Below are 24771 nucleotides of genomic sequence, written 5' to 3'. Positions count from 1 at the left end.
GAATACGCACTGTCTCAACAAAAAAACGCAATACCAAGAAAGAGTTGGGTGACATAAGCCGAAGTTGGTATGCGTGTTTCTACATGTGAAAGATGGTGTTTGTTCAGATTTCTTCATCTACATCTATATAGATACTACGCAAACTTCCATACGGCACGTGGCAAATTGAGGGAGGAGAAACGACTATCTGTTGCCTCCATATGAGACCTAATATCTCGTATCTTATCTTCGTGGTCCTTACGCGCCAAGCATGTTGGCGGCACTAGAATCGTTCTGCAATCTGCTTCAAATGCTGGTTCTCTAAATTTTCTCAATAGTGTTCCTCGAAAGAACGTCGCCTTCCCTCCAGGGATTCCCATATGAGTCCCGGAATCATCACCTTAACACATACATGTTGTTCGAGCCTATTGGTAACAAATCTAGCAGCCCACCTCTGAAGTACTTCGATGTCTTCCTTTAATCCGACCTGGTACGGATCCCAAACACTCGAGCAGTACTCAAGAATAGGTCGCACTATCGTCCTCTATGCGATCTCCTTTACAAAGGAACCAGCTTACCCAGAATTCTCCCAATCAACCACAATCGACCGTTTGCCTTCCCTACCACAATCCTCACATACTCATTCCATTTCATATCGCTTTGGAACGGTACGCCCAGACTTTTGAGCAACGTGACTGTGTCAAGCAGGACACTACTAATGCTGTATCCGAACATTACGAGTTTGTTTTTCCTATACATCCGCATTAACTTCCATTTTTCTACATTTAGAGCTAACCAACATTCATCACACCAACTAGCAATTTTGTCTAGATCATCATGTATCCTCCTACAGTTTCTCAGCTTCGACACATTACCTCACACCACAACATCGTCATCATCAAACAGCAGACTGCTGCGCAACCTGTCCGCCAATTCATTCATGTTTATAAAGAACAACAGCTGTTCGATCACACTTCGCTGGGGCACCCCTGACGATACCCTTGTCTCTGAGGAACACTCGCCGTCAAGGACAGAATACTGGGTTCTATAACTTCAAAAGTCTTCGAGCCACTCACATATGTGGCCCTATTCCATGTGCTCCTGCTTACTTTACCAATCTGCAAAGCCGACCGGGGTGGCCAAGCGGTTCTAGGCGCTACACTCTGGAAGCGCGCGACCGCTACGGTCGCACGTTCGAATCCCGCCTCGGGCGTGGATGTGTGTGATGTCCTTAGGTTAGTTAGGTTTAAGTAGTTCTAAGTTCTAGGGGACTGATGACCTCAGAAGTTAAGTCCCATAGCGCTCAGAGCCATTTTGACGGCGTGTTTGTACGATTCTCCTGTGTGAAAGATCTCTTGAACGCGAAATTTAAGGCTTAGGCTTTCGTTTGCTATCTTCCACTTCCATAACAGATTGGTCAACAAAACCTGGATGGAAGTTTTAGAGCCGCTAGGAGATTTTACATGGGACCAGAATTTTCTCGGGCTCTCTCACACACAATTACCTTTGAGACTGGACGTGGAGAGTTGATGTTAGAAAACAATTCCTTTAAGGTGACAAAGACGTCATTATCAACACCTCATTGAGTTTGAACGAAGTCGTGAATTGGGCCACGAGAAGTTGGATGTTTCTTGTGCGATAATGCAGGAAGATTAGGCAAGAATGTATTCACTGTACATGATTGCTGGCAGCGATGATCACGAGAATGTAAGGTCGGCCAGGTAGCACTATCGAGAGGGAAGATCATCGTGTTCGGTGTATAGCTCTGGCGCACCGTACTGCACCTACAACACCAGTTTCAGGAGCCGATGGCATCACAGCGACACAGCGAACTGTTACAAATCGGTTACTTTAAGGACAGCTCCGAGCCAGGCGCCCTGTACTTTGCATTCCACTGACCCCGAACCACCGCCATTTGTCACTTCACTGGTGTCAAGCGAGAGCTCATTGGAGGGCAGAGTGGAGGTCTGTTAAGTTTTCTGATGAAAGCTGATTCCGACTCGATGTCAGTGACGGATGTGTGTTGTTTAGGAGAATGTCATTTGAGGGCCCTCAACCAACCTGTTTGCGTATTAGACACACTGGACCTACACCTGGAGCTATGGTCTGGGGTGTGAATTCGTATGACAGCAGAAGCACCATTGTGATTATCCCATGCACCCTGACTGCAAATTTTTACGTCAGTCTGGTGATTCGACCGTTGTCCTGCCGTTCATGAACAACATTCCAGGGAGTGTGTTCGAACAGGATAAGGCTCGCTCGCATACCGCTGTTGTAACCCAACGTGCTCTACGGAATGTTGACATGCCTTTGTCTGCTCGAACTCTAGATATGTCTGCAATGGAGCACATATGGGACATCATAGTTTGACAACTCCAGCGGCATCCACAAACAATATTAAGCGTCCCTGTACTGATGGACCAAGTTCGACTGACGTGGAACTCCACCAGACAAACAGACTTCCGGCACCCGTAGAAAACAATGCCTGGACGTTTGCAAGCTTGCATCCAACATATTGTCGATTACATCGGGTATTAATCTACCAGCATTCCCTACTTACAATGGTGTATCTCGCGTTTAAATTAACCTGTGATCTTGCAACGTTATTCACCTAAATACGTTACCTAGACAAATGCTTTCCCGAAATTTCATTACTCTACATTAATAATTTTTTAGGATTGCGATTTTTTCCGTCAATGAAGTATCAGACTTAAGGAACTAGCATCATAGTAGAGTTTATTAATGTCCAACATAACATTCACAACATATGCCCTTGACATAGGTTGTATAGTAAGTTCATCACAGTGATGAGAAGCGAGAAAACAGAATACGAGTCGTGCAACCACTTCAGATCATCACCTTTCATTTTCTCGAGGAAATAAATACAGCAAACAATATTTAGATGGCAAAACATAGAGCCATTTCATGTTATCAATTGTATTTTATTTCTTTTTAAGTAGTAAATAACGACAAAAAACTGTTTTTTCTTCAGCAGTGCCGACTTTTTCATTGACGTAGAAATGTGCAACATTGTGACCCTTTTAACACGTTTAGTGACGTAACCCTATACAAGTATCTACTACGACATTTAATTTCCAAATATAAGTAATTTGAAATATATTATATTTTAATTTTGATAGAAATAAAATTTTTATACGCAACGACGTATTTCCAGTGTGGAATATTAATTATCCCTAGCTCAGTACAACATTGTGATATAAAGTCTAAGAAGGGGAAGGTAGTGTTATATTCATCGGTCACTACAATGAGATGACCTAGTGTTTCTTTGACACACAGTTGTAACTTTGTTATAAATGAACATTAAGATTTGTTTTATGCACACAGAGAAAAACATGTTTCCAAAGTCTGCCAATTCGGTGAGATTAATTTTTCCAATTTTCTAAATACGAAATAATTATAGGCCCAGAGCCACTGAAACAAAAAAGAGTAAAAAAGTAAATTATTAAACAAAACTCTACACACTTCTTTATGTATCAGTTTAGTTGAACCATTTGACAAGAAGACAAGTCACAACATTTACGTGTAATACAATATCCTCTAAGCTAGGTAATTAGTTCAAGTTATCTAACACTTACAAGTTCCGTGGCACATTAAAAAAAACAGGACACATTCAAAACAGTATTCCGAATAACTATGTCATATTTGGAAACAAAATGAAAAATCGAAACAAAACTTCGTCTTTTTACTAAACCATTGACAAATGTCAGTTATTTCATTAATGAGACTTGTTTTCTACAATTCCAGTTGCCACACTTGTTGCTACAAGTATTGCTGCTGTCACAAAGATACTCGTGTAGTCTGATGAAATAACATCTTTCGTTTTTTAGTGGCTCTCAGGAAGGTTTGTAAAATTCAGCTCTTATGCAGAATGATCTTCACATAAAACATATTTATATGAACTTAACTTCAGGTAGTCAACTCATAAAAGATACTGGCAGTAGAATAAAGTTTCCCAGAAACCTACAGACAAATTTCTCCACCTGGCAATAAAATGGCACTGTGAACAGCTGAAGTGTAACGCATGTGCTTGTAACTTCCATCAGGAATTGCATTACCGTGCAAAAATGCAGTGCAGTAGAGACATATTTTTAATGTTGAGCCGGATTACAGAATTTAAGAATGAAGAGTTGAGATGCGCTCTTGTCACAAAGCTGCCCAGCATTACGATATTTCGAAAAAATTTTAACTGAAAATTTTTCATCTATTTATTTTCTTATTTATCCACAACGTAGACTTTTTCTGCTTTCGGGAATATAAAAAATTATATTTTCCTCATTTTCAAGTACTTAGCGTCGTTTGTGTAGGAAAAGTGTCCGATTTCAAATGAAACTTCCAAAGTGTGTCACGAAACCAAAGCAAGCAATAAAATAACCATTAAAATCCACTATTGTAACTTGCGTCAGCACCACGTGAAAATGTTAACTTCTGATGTTACCAGATGACGTCACTCCGTTCCCTCCTACCACCACCACACCACCAACGTCAAAGTCAAAATTTATTCTGAAGGAACGTTGAGATAGTTCCATTATAGTCTCGTGCCGGTGACGGCCTTGGTGTACGCCACCACCTGAAATGGTCTGTGAAATGTTTTCACGTTCCCTTACTCTTTTCCTTTTCGTTCAGTGACGTCCATTGGGAGTCGTCCGTTACACCACGCCATGCTCAACGGTAAAATATATTGTTAAATGACGCCACTTGAATGTACGGACGAGATCTGTGACCTCTGTAACCGATTAAATTGCACAAATCGGTTTCTTGGTCCTATATTAGTTTACTGAAATTAATGACCGTTTTCGGCTTTGCGGCATCATCAGATTAAACGAGCATAGCAATGAAACATATTTGAGTAGCCAGTAACATACTGCAGAGGTAAAATATTTTGCCGATATAGGATACGTTTGAACAGCTGTGCATTATCATTCGGAAAGCTTGAATGATGTGCAGCGAAAACAGTGACTGCATTCATTGAGACTCTTGGTAGGTATTCACAATGTACAGCACACACATTAAGTGAACACGTACATACATCCCAACAGAACTGATCTGCTGAAATTATTTTTATTGCACGTCATTCATACCATCCAAAGGACACGTTTTTGAACTCGAATATTGGCTGTTATATTTGCCACTAATACTGAATTATTTTTCATAATAGATACGACAGCTTTACTGCAAAGACAAAATTCTGTTCCTAGTTATGGATAGCGACCAATACCGCTTATCCCTGGGTCAATTTGTACGGTATTCAGGAATAAACCTTAGCGTTCCGCTTTAGTGGACCAACCAGCTCACAACACGCCTCGCCACAAACTCGGGGCAGTGTATTAGAAAACACACTTTTGTGTTCTAGTGAGTTTAGCGGAAGCTTTTGTTTTGCGGTCACAACGGGCTGGTGAGATGCTGTCTGACAGTGTGCAAGATACCAGATTTGTAATATGAGTTAGCTATTCGTTCAGTTAAATCAGTAGGACGTGTATGAATAATTATTTTTTTGGTCCGCGTTGCGAGGTCGAAGATAGAGAATTTCGAAGGAACTTCGAGGTGTGCCATCGCTTTCCGTGTGTTGATCTGGTCTTTGTGCATTTGTGAGGAATTTATTTTTCAGTGATCGCTACAGAATCTGTCTGCTATTACTTTATCTGCATGGTAACACTCCCTACCTATGGATCTTTCTCAATGTTTTGCGAAATTTATAGACTACGCTTTCTTTGATTTTCTGCAAGGCTGGAACTCAGTGTGCCACGTGACAGCAGATTATTACTGCACTATCATGGTTTAGCTACTTTTGGAGACAGTAATTTGGATTTATATTTAAACGGTTTTTTAAATAATTTTTTGTAGCCATACCTTGCCTACTCAGAAGAGATTACATCGACTTGCACTTAGAAGCTAGCACGTTATTATTCGATGCAAAGCGTACTAATTTCCTACAGCACTGATAAAATTTTTCTTAAATTCTAACTATAGTCGATCACTGTGAACATTATACACTCTAAGACAAAAAAAGGTACGACACACCAAGAAGCAATTATCCGAATGAGATGGAATCAGTAGACGTGATGCCAAAAGTATCCGAACGGCCTGAATAGCGTTTCCCCTGATTTTCATGCAGCCCGCATAACGTAGCTGTCTTACAGTTCCTCTCATCTCTATGCAGTACAAACGTTTGACCATACAAAATGGATACGACAAGAGACCACTAAAGAACACTGTTCTTTAAGATAATCAGTCCAGGTGTAAATCAAAACCAAGATGTTGAAAATAGAGGTCAGACAGTCCTTAACGCTTGTGAACTCAGTTTTATTATAGTAAGTGACATTTCAAAATCACAAACGTACTCAGTAGAATTTGTGTTAACTGATTCCGTCACATAAGTTATTCCAGCAATTTTTACGCAGATTTAAATATTTTTACGAACAAGATATTTTAAGATAATATCTGGACCCCTAAAGTTTTCTGATAATCCGAGTATTTTTGCTCTTTAAAGAGTTTTCCCCACACCTGTGAAACGTCGTTCCTGATACAAGTAATTTGTCATATATTGGATGTTGAACTAACTATTTAAAAGCAATGCAATTAATAGCGGCAAACGCTCTATGGAAACCCCAAAATTAACGTCGTGTCACCAGTAATTACTCTCTGCTCTTGAATGAGCAATTATTTGTGCACATTTTTTAACTTTAAACGGCATAGCGGACTTTTTTGTTCTGTACCTGCATTGAAACCAAGCACTTATAGCCACTGTAACTAAGCAAAGCTTTCGTGCCTGACCGAGACTCGATCACAGTAACCTTCGTCACTGGTGAATAGGCATAAAAAGTCGTTTTCGCCTGTGTCAGTAAGCCAATCTTAACTTGAAAATCTTTTTGCTCTGTCTGGAATACCGTCAGCACCCTTATTTCCCACGAAAGACATTCAATATAATTTCGAAAAAATAAGGTTTGCACGTGTTGAAAACGAAGTGCCATGATGTAAAATTTTGTGATGGGGACTCGAATCGGCCACGTAATTAGATTAACTAAGGACAATCAGATTTTATACATCGAATTTTTTCACCAGCAAGGAGCTACTCGAATTTGAAATATAAATTTTTTGCCTGATAGAGAATCGAACTCGGCATCTACCGCTGTTGTTTTCTACCCACAAATTGTTCGTTCACCATTAGTAAGATGTGTGTATGTTTGACTAGAAATAACAGCACCTATAGTTATTGTTAACTAACCATGAAGAGACTTTAAGAATGAAAATTATTTATCACTAGTAGTTCGGTGTGAATAAGCTAGGGCTTTAAATTAAACCATGAATATTTTTTGCTGTACCAGAACTAGAATCCACATATGTGCGTTTAGTGGAGATCTATAAGAGTTTGCAATCTTGGGGAAACAACGAAATGATCGAACTATGACGGTCTGTGCGGGTCGTATACCACGAAAGATGATTCGAGTTAGAATCCCAGTCAAGCATCAATTATTTCAACACTTCAAGTTCAAATAACATAAGGACGTTGTGACCTGAAGTGACAGCCGACTCATTAAATGAAATAAAGTTTCCAGTACAAGGAAGCTCACTGGTGGCAGAGTTTCTGTTTGCCGCGACTTCCGTCTCTGCTATGACCCAAGCTAAACCGGAAAAGTTTGGAAATTTGTGGTGAGTTCCAATAGAGCCAAACTGCCGTGGTCATCGGTCCCTAGGCCTACACACTACTTAACCTAACTTAAACTAAATTACGCTAACGACAACACACATACACCCATGTCCGAGGGAGGACTCGAACCTCCGACGGGGGGAGCCGCGCGAACCTTGGCAAGGCGCCTGAGACCGCTCGGCTACCACGCGCGGCCCAAGCTAAACCGGCTCTCCCCAGTTGATAGCGAAGGGATACGATGTTTCTAATACGGATTCTGAACGATGGTACAATCTGAGGTTCTTCACTTGGCATTATTTGACAGAACGAAATCTGTTCGCATGTGTTTAAGATACATGCGGAATTTGGAATCAAACCAATACCTTTCAACTAAGAAACTAGGATCAGTCCGCGAGACGACTGCAGAACACACTTGCTACGCTCGTGGTTCTGTTGTTACGTAAATGTGCTTAGTTTACAAATTGCACACCGTGAAAAAAATTCAGTTCTCTATTAACTGGTTAATTATCAGCAGATTTCTGATACGAAATTAAGCTACTCTCATACCAGCTACCAAGCCTCGATTCGAAGCCGTTTTGAAAGTTTCAATATTTCTAGAAAATTTTTAGATTCAGAAATACCATTGCAAAGTACGTAGTTACCAAATACTTCGATTATTACTGGTATTTTCGCTATTAACTTCTTTATTCTGCTGCTGCTACCCGCGTGCTTGAAGAAATCATTTAATGCTTCTTGGTCGTTTTTAGAAGCAGTTGCCCAAAAACAAGTAAATATTTAGTTCGCAGCAACCTGTTGCGGCGCTCTAGTACAAGTGGATCGTAACAAGTAGTTATTGAGTTATTTCCATTTTTAGGGGATTTTTTTCAAGTTAATATCGAACATTTCCAATTATTCTCAGGTTACACTAAAACTAACTTAACTGGTGAAGACATAATTGCATAAAAAAAGTGCATTGCACTACTTAATTTGCTTGCGCTTAGCAACCACCCATGTGAAATGCTAAAACTGGCGGTAAAAACCAGTTTTTATAGCCAGAGGGTATTAATGTCTTCTGTTAGGTGCCACGATCATTCTCTCCAGATGTCGTGGTCGACGTCACCTTTTTCAAATAGCACAAGGAAGAAAATATTGCAGAAGATAAACTAGTTTCCGTTGCAATAAACTCATTTTACGTGTTCCAAGTTCACAATTTCGCGAATTACCCTAACTGTACTATCCAATTCAACAACGTAGAAAAATATTTAAACGTTGCAAAACTGACATCCGACTCAGAGGCCTTACACTTGGTCGCCAAACACAAATTTTAACTCTGTGGAACATCAGTTTCAGTAAACTCATGTAGCGAATTACATTTACCATTGTTCTTTCTCACTGGAAAATTCACTACTCACTGACTGGGCTCTACAACTATACTGCAACAGTAATTTCGAACGCTAGCAATGCATGCGAACTGCAGAACTTCATAGGGCCCTGACTTCCAGTTTTGTATATCCCTGACCTAAACTGGCTCAGCATCATTTCAGGTCCAGGTATTAAAAGTCATACTGACACCAATAGTGTGCTCGAACTGCCAACTTCATTGTTCGTTTCACTGAAATAAATCACATGACCCCACAGCATGAGAGGTTTCATTTCGTTCCTCCTCTTCCACTGGGAGATAAATTTTCTGGTCAGTAAGCTTTTCCATAATAACAAGTGAAATGTGGCCAGTAATTGCTTCACAAACCGTTATTTAGTGCTGTTAAAAATTACTTTTAACGTAGTCGTAGGAATACAGCTTAATCATAAAGCATCCTGAGCAGCAACGTCCACAAATAAACTGAATAAGAGAAGCTTATCGTCTAGGTAAGAACAGTTTTAAAAAAATGTCTATGAAACCAGTTCGATCTTTTCGTCTGATAGCACTGCTTAAGAGGTATCACACGTTGTATTCTGCGGAAATCATTAGTTGGAACCGAATTTAAAATCTAAGGGTAAGGTACCGTTAAAAATACAAAACGATTAACAAACGAAGCCTGAGCTATAATTCACGTTGTCTTCCTAAATGATCAAGTCTTTGTTTACAATGAATTACGAGTGTTATTCGGAAAGTAAGGAACACTCATTCGCGAAATGGAGACCATAGTGAAAATCAAAACTGTTTTCTTTGCACATTTAGCTACACCTTCCAGTTACTTCTCTACATAGTCGCCGTTCCGACTTAGACAATTGTCGGAGAGTTATACCAAATTTCCAACACTATCGTCATAGGAGGCAGCCACCCGTGCTTTCAGATAATTCTCTACGCTGGTCTATAGCGCTTAGCCTGCGCCCAAGCTTTGTCTTCATAACCAGCGGTTAACGTGAATAGAGATGCTACTCAGGACGAGCCAATTAGGGCTGTGTTGTGGGTGATCGAACACTTCCCACCGAAAAGGCCGCAGGAGCGTCTTCACTTCCCCTGCAGAGTGCGGCTGAGAATTGCCTTGAAGAAGGAAGTGCGTGACAGTTGTGTTAGGTGGGCTGCATTCATAAAGGCGAAGCCTCTCAGCGGGACCTCCTACTTGGCAGGAGACGTTGTCGTTCTAGGCCCGCTCACAGTGCGATCACAACTGAAAGTAGCGTCTTGATGCGATCGATGGGTATACTAGAGATACTTCCCAAAACGTCTGTGAAAAGCTTCGTCGGATTTTCACAGTTGTTTCCATTTCGCGACCGACCGTCCTCACTTTCAGAATAGCCCTCGTAAAATATGTAGAAGCGGCAGAAATCGAACCCAATAACAACCGCTTTACCTACTCCACTATCCCTCCCACATGTACGAAGTGCTGTTACAGGCTTCCGTCGTGTAATATGTAAGGTAACACAGTTAACTACGATAGCTGGTGCAACATGACATGCATTACAACAAGAATCTAAATTTTATATTTAATCTCCGAAAACGGTATCATTATTACTACATATGATGTTTGCAGACAGATTACATATCCACTATAATCCAAACAATACTCACAAGAAACCAACTTTTTGAATATTTTTTCAAAGCATGTAATCGGGAATGAATTTGACTTCTTAGGCGAAAGATATGCTCTCCACCTTACGTCGCACTTTGTTTCCTCCTGGCTTATCAGTAAGTACTTACTTCAGAAATGTTACAATTCAAGGAATTTGATAAAGGTCACATTCTTGCGCTTTATGAATATGGATACTGTATCAGCGCCATTCCACCTGCCATAGGATACAGAAAATCTACGATAAATCTCTAGGTGAAGAGCATGCCGGAGGAAGGTCACGTCGACCGTCGTCGTCGTCCACGGACTACCACAGACGATCAAGACGATAGTATACTCCCTTTCAGGGCTAGTACATAAATTAGAAATATCCTCCAAATAAGTGTAAGCAGGTCGACCACTTGTCGTCGTCGTCTCCACGAGGAAGGTAGTTATCGACCAAACTGAGCGGTTACGGATATTTTGATGGAGCAACGTAAGGTTGCCAGTTTAAACTTCGCACTAGCTTATTGAAGGAAACCGCTTTCGTACTGGGAGCAAGTTATATTTACGGTCGAGAAGGTTTTTTTGTACTGCACCAAATGCTTCGGTCCATGTTTATCTACCAAGTGGAGCGAGATTCGACAGCACCTATGTCCATCAGAGTCAAAAGTGCGGCCGAACCGCTGTCACAGCTTGAGGATGTATATCAGCAAGTGGTGGCAGCGATCTGTGGCAACTAGGCTGTCTATTTCACTCTTTTCAGTCGTTAAGTAGACTCTTGATTTTAAGTAGTTTTACGACTATTGATTAAAAAGACTGAGACAAACATGAAACAATTTTTTCTGTCGCATTGCACATGATGTCATCATCAGAGAGAAAGTATTTAGTTTTTTTACGTGCAGATAAAGCATCATATTAACTTGTGTTCTGTTTATTTACATGAAGGTAGGACTCGAGTATCGACGGAAGCATAAAGGATTATATTTTCTTTTAATTCCAAGCAGAAATCACTATACATAAAGAGAAAAAGTGGTGCAGGAGCTGTGATGTACACGTAGTCGAGCGTCTTAGTCCACTACATCTTCAGTTATACACATATGATTCTTGAACATTATGAGTACATAATAATTCTCGTTATCTTCCTAAAATAATTTACCACGAATTACATTTAATGGAAGTGACAAGATTCGAACCCCTTACCTGCGAATTACAAACTGACCGCTTTAACGACTACGCCAGTCTACCAGTTGAGTAGGCTATACTTACGAAATGGTGTAATATGGTCTGTGGTGTCACCCAGTTTCCATGAAAAAATAGCGATTTACCGAGTGAAAGTGACGCAGAGCGTCTTCGACGGAAAAACAGACAGTCCATCTGAGTTCGAATCCATTAACGGAATTATAAAGAACATAAACTAATTGAAAGTGACACAGCAGATATTCTGTTAGGTTTTGTCAGATGTTTTGGAGATGCCGTGTGTGGCAGAGAGTGAGAATTTAATAGCTACCGACGCAATTGTCATAAAATTTCGGCACGGTTATGGCAGTCACTGATGTGGCAGTTGCTCATTAAGAAGATGGCTTCAGAATCTTTGAAGCATATATTCTGTCAGCATGATTGAAATGCATCAGAGAATGCAGGTGAACAGTACACTTATGATATCTATCTTACGACGAAAGTTTGATGTGACGAAAGAAACCTATTTCTTTGAGTCACAGTTGTGAAATGATTCAGGTATATCACACAATAATGAAAATGTGTATTTACAATGAAAATATATCTCTTCTGATCCAGACACGAAAAGAAAGATATGAAAAAGCGTGCAATTATGCTATTCAATATGTTTTTCACCTCCAGATTTACCTCGGTATATTCACTGTTTCCACAACATGTTTCTCGGGTAATAATTCTCTAAACGATAAGCAACACACTAATTACCGCCATTATGGTCCCTTTGAGCATTTTCTGAGCCTTTCTTGTGAGGTAGCTATTTCCAAAACAGACACTTCTGATCACTCATAGAATGTAGTGAATGGAGTTTGTGAGATGGCTTATAATGCAGAGATTGTTTTATGACATAGTCACTGAATTTCGGTTTGGTCATTTACTAATCGAATAAAGGAAATGCGAGAAAAAATTCAGAACTCCAGCGTTTCTCCGGCGAAATCCGAATCGGCTTGCATGTCAACCAGTGCATTAGAAATCTAACTTTTTGCCGTTGAGCCAACATGACAGTGCAGTGGCATACCTTTTTTCATTACGTTCTTGTTTCCTGTTGTGGATTACTCGGAACATGACATTAGAGAGCAATTGTAGCTTAGGTGCCAAACGTCAAATCTAGGTTCAAACAAATTATTTTACTTACTCAGCGGCACATCTTAAGTGGAAGCCTTTCAGAATATTTCATCGAAATGACAAGAAAGAACAGTATTAGACGTAAGACCTGGCCGCCGACCAGCCGCCGCACAGGCATAGTCGTTTGCTTAAGGCGGCCAATATTTCTGAGCACCACTCAGAATTTTAAGTCCACCCATACGCACGATCTGCCGACACTGTAGGATGCGGAAGTGTATGTAGGGAGGCCTGTCAGTATTCTCGAGTTGTTACGAAAACGTGTCCTCTTGAGTTGTTACGAAAACGTATCTGCTTCTAATCGAATGGTTAGCTTCGTGTTCTGTAAACATAAAGTCTCGTGTTTGAGTCCACTCCATCCCCTAGTATTGCAAATCACAGATTAGACACCTATTTGATGGAGCCTCAAACATAATTCGTTTCATGTTCTAAGCCACCTGTAATAGCAGAAACTTCCAGAAACATTTCCGCTAAACAACTCGTGGCTGAGTCAAGATCAAAACACCCTCGCCCCACATCAGCTACTCGCTACAAGCCATACGTGTCCCTCCGCCAACGTTAGACGCCTCCGAACAGGTGAACTTGGCGCGACGCTATGAGTGTGTTTACCAGCGGTCATTCCCTTATTGAAAGTTTTGGTATTTATCTCGGTGTTACGACTGGGTTTTTGCATTCCTGAAACGATGTTAAAGTGTGATAAATTATAGTCGCAATTGGAAAAAGGTCTAACATTTGAGACATGTTGCTCGCTTTAGTTTTAGTAGAGAATGTGAAGGTAGCAGAGGCAGATCTGAACCTTTATATTGTGTTTGGGGTGATTGCTTTTGGGCAAAACACATCAGAAAAAGACATTTTGCTTCAAGAGGAATTGTTCTGGCTTGAATGATTTTGCACACTCAGGGAGCCTCGATGACAGCCATGGGCTGTGAAATACGACCATTTACGCTTTGTGCAACATTCGCATTCAATAGGCAAGGTTCATAAATCAGGAGCAGTAATACTGCATGCTCTAATGTACAACAACAAAAATCAAAGGGATGCCTATTACTGCATTTTTGCTTGATCGTCGTCAGTTGGATCATTGAGAATTCCAATGCAATATTCCTACTGGTGACTAGTAATGGTGTCTTTATATTAATTTCTTAAGAAGAACTAATTGCTCAGCCCTAACAAGACATACCGGGTGATCAAAAAGTCAGTATAAATTTAAAAACCGAATAAATCACGGAATAATGTAGACAGAGAGGTACAAATTGACACACCTGCTTGGAATGACATGGGGTTTTATTAGAACCAAAAAAATACAAAAGTTCAAAAAATGTTCGACAGAGGGCGCTTCATCTGATCAGAATAGCAATAATTAGCATAACAAAGTAAGACAAAGCAATGATGATGTTCTTCACAGGATATATGCTCAATATGTCCACCATCATTCCTCAACAATTGCTGTAGTCGAGGAATAATGTTGTGAACAACACTGTAAAGCATGTCCGGAGTTATGGTGAGGCATTAGCGTCGGATGTTGTCTTTCAGCATGTCGGTCGATCACGATACACTTGTGAATTCAGGTAACCCCAAAGCCAATAATCGCACGGACTGAGGTCTGGGGACCTTGGAGGCCAAGCATGATTAAAGTGGCGGCTGACCACACGATCATCACCAAACGACGCGCGCAAGAGATCTTTCACGCGTCTAGAAATATGTGATGGAGCGCCATCCTGCATAAGCATCCTACGCCCCAGCCAGGCTGGGAATGATGCGATTCTGTAACATATCGGCGTACCTCTCACCCGTCACGGTAGCAGTTACAAAACCAGAATCACGCATTTCCTCGAAGAAAAAAGGCGCGATAACAGCAGATGTGGTAAATCCAACCCATACCGTGACTTTCTCGTCGTGCAATGGAGTTTTCACGACAGTTCTAGGATTTTCGGAAGCCCAAATTCTGCAGTTGTGGGCGTTGACAGACCCTCGGAGCGTGAAATGAGCTTCGTCGGTCCACAACACGTTACTCAACCAATCGTCATCTTCTGCCATCTTTTGAAACGCCCACACCGCAATTTCCCTTCGCTTCACTAAATCTCCAGGTAACAGTTCACGATGCCGATGGATTTTGTACGGATAGCATCGGAGGGTACGCCTCAGTGCCAACCAAACAGTAGTGTGTGGAATGCCGGTGCGATGTGAGACTGCACGAGCGCTGACTTCCCCGTCCATAGACGAACCCGCTACAGTCTCCGTTTCTTCCTGAACAGTCTCAGCAGCATTACGCCTTGTGCTCGGTCGGCCACTACGGGGTCTATCGTCTAGACAACCCGTGGCTTCGAACTTCGAAATCATTCTCGCCACAGCTGCATTTGTCAACGGACCTTTACCCTTTCGAATCCCCTTCCTATGGCGATAGGATCGTAACGCTGAACTATCACATTCCCCATTCTGATAATACAGCTTCACTAAAAGCGCCTTTTCAGGTAACGTCAACATGCTGCGACTGCTGGCGCATCTGATTCACTCTCTCATTTAGGCTCCTTTTATACACGATTGTCATGCGCACTCACTGACGTTTTGCTGTCCAGCGCCATCTGTCGGACAATTTGTGAACTTTGTTTTTTTTTTTTTTTTTTTTCTAAGAAAACCCCATGTCATTCCAAGCATGTGTATCAATTTTTACCTCTCTATCTACATTATTCCATTGTTTATTGAGTTTTCAAAGTTATGCTGACGTTTCGATCACCCGGTATACAGGAGAAAAGGGCAGCTTGAACATAATATTTTGCCTCTTATGGCTCAGAAAAGGTCTTGTACATTATGAAAACTTCCCCAATGGAGAGTATACCGCAGCTCTCAGTGTAAATAAAACGACCAAGAAAGTGTCATCGCTTGTTCATATTACATGATAATACACACTGCTCATTTTACTAAAAAAAATCCAGGAGATTGAGAAGTCACCCCTCAAACACTTATTCTTTTCATCATATGTCCTCACATGTTTACCTTTCCAATTCCTTACGAAAATAGTCAATAAAATCCCTCTCTGGACGAAAATGCACTTCAAACCTGGTTTTACATCTTTAACTCAGATCCAGTAGGTTTCTGTAGGTAACGAATCGGTAAACTACTTGAACGTTGCCAGACTATTTCAAATAATGCGAGATAATATACTGTTGCTGATTAATTTCTCTCTAATGTTTACTATTGTGTTCAATAAAGTAATGGACAACGCTATTAAAATATACACTATCCTAATCCAAATAATATTCAGATTACCACAATATCCTTAGGATGAAAGTCTGTTTTAATAAAGCATAAATTATCTGTAACAGCAGTGTGCCTATATCATTACGATTTAGTAAGATATTACTCAATGTAGACTTCGAAACGGTCTGCGTTTACTGCTGCCCTGTATCACAATGAAGTAATCTCGAAATGTGGCATTTCATAAATAAATGATATTTCGTTATTGAATTTCGATCTGACTGCTTATCATTCAGCCACCAAAAAAATGGTTCAAATGGCTCTGCGCACTATGGGACTTAACTTCTGTGGTCATCAGTCCCCTAGAACTTAGAACTACTTAAACCTAACTAACCTAAGGACATCACACACATCCACGCCCGAGGCAGGATTCGAACCTGCGACCGTAGCAGTCGCGGGGTTCCGGCCACCAAACGGCTAAAAGTGCACTCTCAGCAATTCAGTAACCAGGGACTAAGGCATCCCCCACTTTACCAGCGAACACATTACCTCACTGCTTGCATTGAGTGAGAATACGAATTTTTTCTCATAATTTGGAAAAACTAACACAGGTTCAGTTAGCAACAATAATTTTAATTTACTGAACACATCTTGGCACACTAATGACCAGTGAAAATAACTTTATATATATAATATATATACCGCTACAGTCGCAGGTTCGAATCCTGCCTTGGGCGTGGATGTGTGTGATGTCCTTAGGTTAGTTAGGTTTAAGTAATTCTAAGTTCTAGGGGACTATATATATATATATATATATATATATATATATATGTGTGTGTGTGTGTGTGTGTGTGTGTGTGTGTGTGTGTGTGTGTGTGTGTGTGTGTGAATAAGAGACTGAGCTGTCTCAGCAAATTTTAGTACTTTCTGTAATAATTCGCTGAATTACAAATAGATTCGTAACTCCCTTTTAGCACATGCTTTTGGGAAATTCTGCATGGCTTCTATCAAACTAGGAGCCATCTGGACTCTCTCACAACTACTAACACAACCTAATCATTATACTGCCTATAGTGCAAAGTGATACTTCTCTGTACTGAGTGTCAGGTGTGCTGTGGACAAACCTCCTAAGCACCAACCTTATATGTAGCACATGTTCTTCAATGGCATTCACAAAGGAAATTATGTCACTTAAATAAACCATACACCGTCTCAGTTTTAGCCCTCACAAAACTCCATCTAACAAATACTGCAAGTGACTGGCACATTCTTTAACCCAAATCGCGTATACTGATATAATGATTAATGCTGAAGAAATGTCTGCAAGTCCTGGATTATCCAAAGTTTGCTATATATGTGGGATTGGGTAAGCATCTGTAATTGTATGACTATTGAGATATCTGTAATCTCAACAAAACTAATATTTTTTTAATTTTTGCTTTTATGCCTTACATTTTTTCTGAAGTGATAAACCATGGTGCTCTTCAAGGACTGGTAATTTCCTCAATAATACTATCCCATAACTGTTGGTCAATTAAGTCTGCCTTCGCTGGTTGGAGGTGATGTGGTATTCTGCACAAATTATAATACACAGGTAGATCATTCTCGGTTGGGGTTCTATGCTGTGTCATTGGGGTCACTGGCAAAGGCCCACGAGGATCAAACAGATCCTAAAACTCTACTAAGAACTTTTCCATTGTTAATTTTTCTGATCTTTCCAAGTGGTTTACCGTTTCCCATAATGCAGTTAAACAGGTGGATTGCTTATGCAGTTTAGTATATCCAAATCATCTTTAGCTAAAATTTCCAAGTAGGTTACCATCAACCCCTTACGTAAGTTCTTATCTTTGGTCCCACAGTTATCTATTTTGACAGCATTACCTGCTCAGTATCTAGTTCCAGTATGTGTACCTCACTCCTGTATAAAAACCACTGTACCTTATCTGACTCAACATTCTCTATCAGTAGTTCAACCACACATAATATGTTCACCGGAAATTTGACTCTTATGCTCACCCATAGTAATTTTCTCATATATTACGGGAGTTTTCTCATACTTGCGGGAATTTATCAAGCAAATTAATCCTTAATGCGTTTGCACACAGTCTAATTGGGACCCTTTCTGGAGATACAAACTTTATCCTCAAATGAAACGATGCCCCATTAAGTTCCATTGTGCACTGTCCAATGCCAATCTTAGTGTTATATGCATGTAAGAAATCTAACCCTAAGATCACGCAGTAACCGTCGCCTATACGAGGAAAAACGTCTACACATCCTCAGAAGTGTTTTCCCTACTCCCATGAACCAAATAATTCTGATCCTAGTGAACACACATTACTATCACCCACACCACCATAACCTATATCATGATGGGTTCAACTCCCTATTCCCTACGAAGGCCAAACTTGCCACAGACAACTACAAACCCACGTCCAATAAAACTTACATTCTCTCCCATCCAATTAAGCAAATTTTCACCTCTGCAGGTTTTAGATGGACAGAATTTACTGTGAGCGCCATTCGGCAGGTCTGGAGCCACTTTTACCATTTATCGGTAGGTTACAATTCTCATTCAATGACCCTTTATCATGCCTCTTATTTGGCTTCTGTCTGCAGTCTCGTTCCGTGTGCCCTACTCGCGATATTTCCTATACTGTGGCTGATGGTACTCATCTATCTCTTCTCTCCCTCTCACTTTTTTTACGACACGAGCTAAGTCCTTACAAAATCTTTCGAAAACTTTGCCCATACTTTTCTTGATACATAGGGTGGAAAACCCTGCAAAAATGCGCTATTACTCTTTGTTCTGCCTCTAGCAGTAGAAATCTGTTAGTATAATCATTTTCTGTCATATACGTATTGATATTAAGCTTTCAAGTACTGTCCACGAAATCCTTGATGGATTCCCTCTGTTTCTGCGATACCTTGTTCAGTTTCTCCCTGTAATATCTACAAATATTGTTCTTCCTATATCACTGTACCCAACCAGTCCTCAGCATTACAAGTGTCAGAGCATTCTCCAACTCTTCATGATACATCAATTATATTTTGGCACTGATCACCAAACGTAACTTGCCCATATGCAACAACAGCTCTTCTAACATTCCAGCTTCGTGACTATTAATAGACTATCTACAAACTCTATCACATTGATTCCTGATTTACCCAGAAAAAGGGAAAGTAGGGTAGCGATACTAGCATCTAGGATGGCTACTGACCTACTGGATGAGGATCCGTCATCTCTTTATGCATCTAGCTGCTTACACTTCATTTGTGCCACAAAATTCAGCATTGTTTGAAGTGCTTGCGTTATGGTAATCCTTTCTGCCCCTGGCTCACTTATTAGAAAGCTTGTGTCCACAACAAAAGACAAAAATTATGGGAAACTTTTTAATTCCAATACCAATGCTACACTCATTCTTAAAGACACTTACGATTTCTACATCTGGGTGCCAATTATGTGCATTCTCCACCTTCTATGGCGTAATGCGAAGACCTCATATATTTAAAACAAATCACTGCACATGATTCAGGGTATGCATCATTGTGCACCAACAAGTTACACCGCCCACATCTAATTGGGCGCAAACTGCCATCTGTTTCTTTAGCGTGCTCTCTTAAGTCACTTACATCACTGACTGAGTCCACTTTCACCTGTCAGACCTTCAATCCAACCCCCAGTTCAAGTGATTAGTTATTGTCAACGCAGTGTCATGAAAAAACAGCAAAAAATAGTTTGTTTCCACTCCCCACTGTGATATGATGTTGCTGATTGCTGTCCCGTGACGTCGATTATGGTTACCGGCTTTATTCTGACACCAAATATAATGTTATTTGCTACACCAACCCCAGGGGGCTTACACCACAATGACCTGGAACCTCATCCAAGTTGTACAGATGCTCTGCGCCGAACCGAAGACCTTTGGAGTCACCTATAGTGCTAAATGAGAATAGCTTAGAGGAGGTTTCCTCATAGTGGCATCATCTCTAGACCCAGAACTATTGTATCTAATAGCTAGCTGATGAAATTGGAGCTTTTTGGCCCCATACTGGACTTTTCAACTGGCGTGGAAATTGTTAATGCATCGGCAATAGTCTGAAGTCCAAAAACCACTCGTAGAAGGAATAAAAATGTTGTTCATGGCTGAAAGTCGAGTATTTATAGCCACTCCGCCCATCTGTGTTGCGACGGGAGCCCTCCTTAGGCCACTTAGGTGACCTTGAAAGTACCGCATTATGCGAAAGCATGTGGAAATTCAGCTCACCACCGTTGCACAGTTGTTATATTGTAGGATTTACAGTTCGTATCTCTTCTGGAGGTATCTCATGGTATTGTCTAAATGCTTTAACGGGATTTTATTTTCCCCCGTAGACTGTAGGAGTGTTTGCGCTTATTGCTCTGCTAGAAAATGTCGGTCGACTGGTCGATTAGATCTTTTTTCTTTTTTTAACTGAACCACGTGGTCGTAGGTCAGTTAGTTATGCTACCAGTCGAATAGGAGTTTTCGTAGCGCTTCTTTGACTCTATAAAACGTTATAGATGCTTTCTGTCTGGTATTTTTATAGAAACTGCCGATCAGATTGTGTGACTTGTTATACTTCCTTTGTGAAGTGAGTCACATTTTGGCAGGTTAGTTGGATGCGCCCCAAGTAAAGTGAGGGAATTCATGGTGTTCCTTTCTCTCAAAAACAATAAAAAATATAAAAAATTAAGTTACCAATATCTTTTGCTTGCCTTTTCTGAGAATTCAATTAGTTTTATTTTACTACATGAGGGTCTAGTAGTGTTCCCACAGTTTACAGTAATTTCAGATTCAAATTCAAATGTTCAAATGTGTGTGAATTCCTAAGGGACCAAACTGCTTAGGTCATCGGTCCCTACTTAAACTAACTTATGCTAAGAACAACACACACACCCGTGCCCGAGGGAGGACTCGAACCTTCAGCGGGAGGAATTCAAATTCATCGCGGGGTATTACTTTTTGTGTTGAATCAGCATAGCTCTTATGTGTACAATACTTCATGTTTCGTAAGCTTCCCTACCTGATTAGTACCATAATAAGCAACTTCTCTAACCAGTGTCAAGTAACTAAGAAGTGCAATAGACCATTGTATATCAGCCTTCCCTTCCACATCTAAAGCGAGTTTGGTCCTTACTGCTAATACGAATCAGAGGTGTGTTATATTATATGAATTTATGTTTCTTGTTCATTGTACCCAATATCAAGGTATAAATCGTAAGCTGACAATTTACAGAGTTATATGTTTTACTCTTCAACCAATTCCTGTTGTACCGTCCTGAGAACAAAATGCGATTCCTGTTTTTCTTACGTTCAATTTCAGAAGTCTGGGTCTAGTTAACGTAGGTGATCTAGTCTGTTACGAAGAAGACAGGGGCAGAGGGAAAAGTGTAAAAAAGGATGTATATGAAACTTTTTATGTGAAAAAGAAGTTACAGGTCTACCTTTTCCCTGCTAGGAACCCACGAAGGTTTTGATGCTAGTGATGCTCACAGACGATATTCTAACTGCTATTTGATTTATATTGCTGAAAATGCCGCCCATTTACATCAATGCACTACTAGCATGTGCATGCTAATGATGGTGTAGCACGCTTGAAACAACCATATGTTCACGATTAAGAGTAGCAGCAGCATGGGGGCTTAATTATAAGGAATGCAAATATTTTTAATTTTTTGATTTAGTAGCTGTATGTCCGATTACGCTGTTTCGTAAACGGTTGGCCCTGACTAGTATTTGTACGCAATCTGACTGCATAGAATAACAACAAAGAATGAAAGAAAATTTCCGTTAACACAATTAATTAATTAAGTCCCCAGCTACTATAAAACCTACGAAACCAAAACACAAGTGTAATTGTTCTGTGTGTGGGAGTGTAATTCAACGTACACATCTGGCACGGTTCTTCTTCAACAAGACAAGAAATTTTAAATACCATTTATACTGAAGTAATTAAAAAAAAGAGAAATACTATAATTGCGCAAGAAAACCAGAATTACACTCTAATACAAGAACACAAGCCAGATGCTTTGTTGACTGAACCTGTAATGACACATTATTTAAGACATTAAGATAATAAAAAGAAAAGGAAAATTTTTTTTCTTTTACCTTCATATATATTGACGAAAAGCACTCTGATCATTACAATATCTCCATTAGAACAACATCTGCTGTCTATCCCATCGAACTACTGCATAAAACATGGAACAAGCACTCTCCACTACGACTTCTCGACAAGAACTTTTCACTACGACATCTCAGCGAGCACTCACTACTACGAGTTCACGACAAACACTGACTACTACGACTTCTCGACAAGCACTGCCAGTGGAGGCGGCTGAATAATACTCTTTGGCGCAATCTCTGGCGCTGTGGCTCAGTGTAGCCACCTTTCATATGCCCTTCCTCCACGGGCCAGAATTTGATGGTATTTTTGCCAGCATTGGTGGTGAAAATACCACCAAATTCGTCCACAAAAATACAGACAAAAATAAAAGATAATATAAATACGTAAATATCACATAATTAGATAAAATTTTGACTTTGCACTGACCTTTCAATAATCTAATATATAAAATACAGTAAGCAATACAAATTCCTTCATACATGTGACTTTACATAATAGTTTACACAATACACAAAAAATCAGTTTATACAAATGTTCACATAAAATGCTTTGAATGATTCAAAAAAAAAAAAAAAGAAAACCAAATAGTTGATACTTCCAGCAGTAGCACCCAGCAATGGTCAACAGGTGCAAATACCAACAAGTGACATCATTTTAGTAGAAGCAGTCGATCAGTGGCACCCAGCAATGTTGAACAGGTGCAGATAGCAACAAGTGACATCATTTCAGTAGAAGCAGTTCCAATAGTGGCACCCAGCAATGTTGAGCAGATGCAGACAGCAACAAGTGACATTATGTCAGTAGAAGCAGTTCCACCAGTGGCACCCAGCAGTGTTGACAGGTGCAGACAGCAACAAGTGACATTATTTCAGTAGAATCAGTTCCATCAGTGGCACTCAGCAATGTTGAACAGGTGCAGACACCAACAAGTGACATCCTTTCAGTAGAAGCAGTCCATCAGTGGCACCCAGCAATGTTGAGTTGGTGCAGACACCAACAAGTGACATCATTTCAGTAGAAGCAGTCCATCAGTGGCACCCAGCAATGTTGAGTAGGTGCAGACACCAAAAAGTGACATTATTTGAGTAGAATCAGTCCATTAGTGGCACCCAGCAATGTTGAGTAGGTGCAGACACCAACAAGTGACATTATCTCAATAGAAGCAGTCCATCAGTGGCACCCAGCAATGTTGACAGGTGCAGACACCAACAAGTGACTTCATTTCAGTAGAAGCAGTTCCATCTGTGGCACCCAGCAATGTTGAACAGGTGCAGACACCAACAAGTGACATCATTTCAATAAAAGCAGTTCCATCAGTTGCACCCAGCAATGTTGAACAGGTGCAGACACCAACAAGGGAAATCATTTCAGTAAAAGCAGTCCATCAGTGGCACCCAGCAATGTTGAACAGGTGCAGACACCACAAGTGACTTCATTTCAGTAGAAGCAGTTCCATCTGTGGCACCCAGTAATGTTGAACAGGTGCAGACAGCAGTCCATAATATTCACTATTACTAATCACACTGTTTATCAGAGCTTATAAGCAGAAATTAAACATGTCCTACTGGCACCAATCATGTAGAAAAAGTGCAAGTAACAGTCCATAATATTCACTATCACTAATCAGACAGTTCAGGCATGAACAATAGTTTGAATGCACACACAACTGCTTTTACAAAATTATTATCAATGCTCTTACACTAAACATACAAATTATAATAAACACACAAATGATATCAGATAATTGTCATATTAACTAATACAATACACAAATAACAGTAAACCTATAATATTTATGGGTGTCAGTGCAAGCCACTACAAACAAGTAAGAAAATATTTAGGAGATAGGTCGGTACCAATTTGGGATTGGGGAAGGAAAACACACAAAACACACTCACTCATCTTTCGTCCACATTAGTGCTACTGTGTAATTGAATAGTGTTAACTGTGTAAATGCAATTCTGTCAAAGGTTTGATGTTCGACATGTGTATCAAGTAGTAGTGGCAGCAATGTATAACAGTCAATAATAGTTAAGTCAACGTCATAGTCATCATGTCAAGACCAATGTTTGCCAAGCCAGATCAAAATGTACAGTTGCTGAACAACTGTCAGTGTGCCAAGATATGCAAATGCTTCCTCTCTCCAAAAAAAAGTATGTACTGCTTATTGATTTAACAAAGTGTGTGTAGACAATCTTCTTTCCACTTTAGTGTTCCAGTCTGCTATCTTCATCCTCCTTGTTCCATAAAACCAACAAAAAAATATGCTCCTCACTTACTTTACCTCTTATCCACCAAAACTCCAATAATCATTAGCATCACATAATCTTAATACTTCAATAATACCTCTTACGTCGATACATATAAACCTTATCATCAATATCATTTCCTTACCTCTTGTCCACTAAAACTCCAATAATCATCAACTTCACATAATTTCAATACCTCAATAATACC

This window comes from Schistocerca serialis, chromosome 4, assembly GCF_023864345.2.
Source record: "Schistocerca serialis cubense isolate TAMUIC-IGC-003099 chromosome 4, iqSchSeri2.2, whole genome shotgun sequence".
Classification (NCBI taxonomy): domain Eukaryota; kingdom Metazoa; phylum Arthropoda; class Insecta; order Orthoptera; family Acrididae; genus Schistocerca; species Schistocerca serialis.
The sequence above is the reverse complement of the archived record's forward strand: the minus strand, read 5'-3'. Positions refer to the sequence as shown.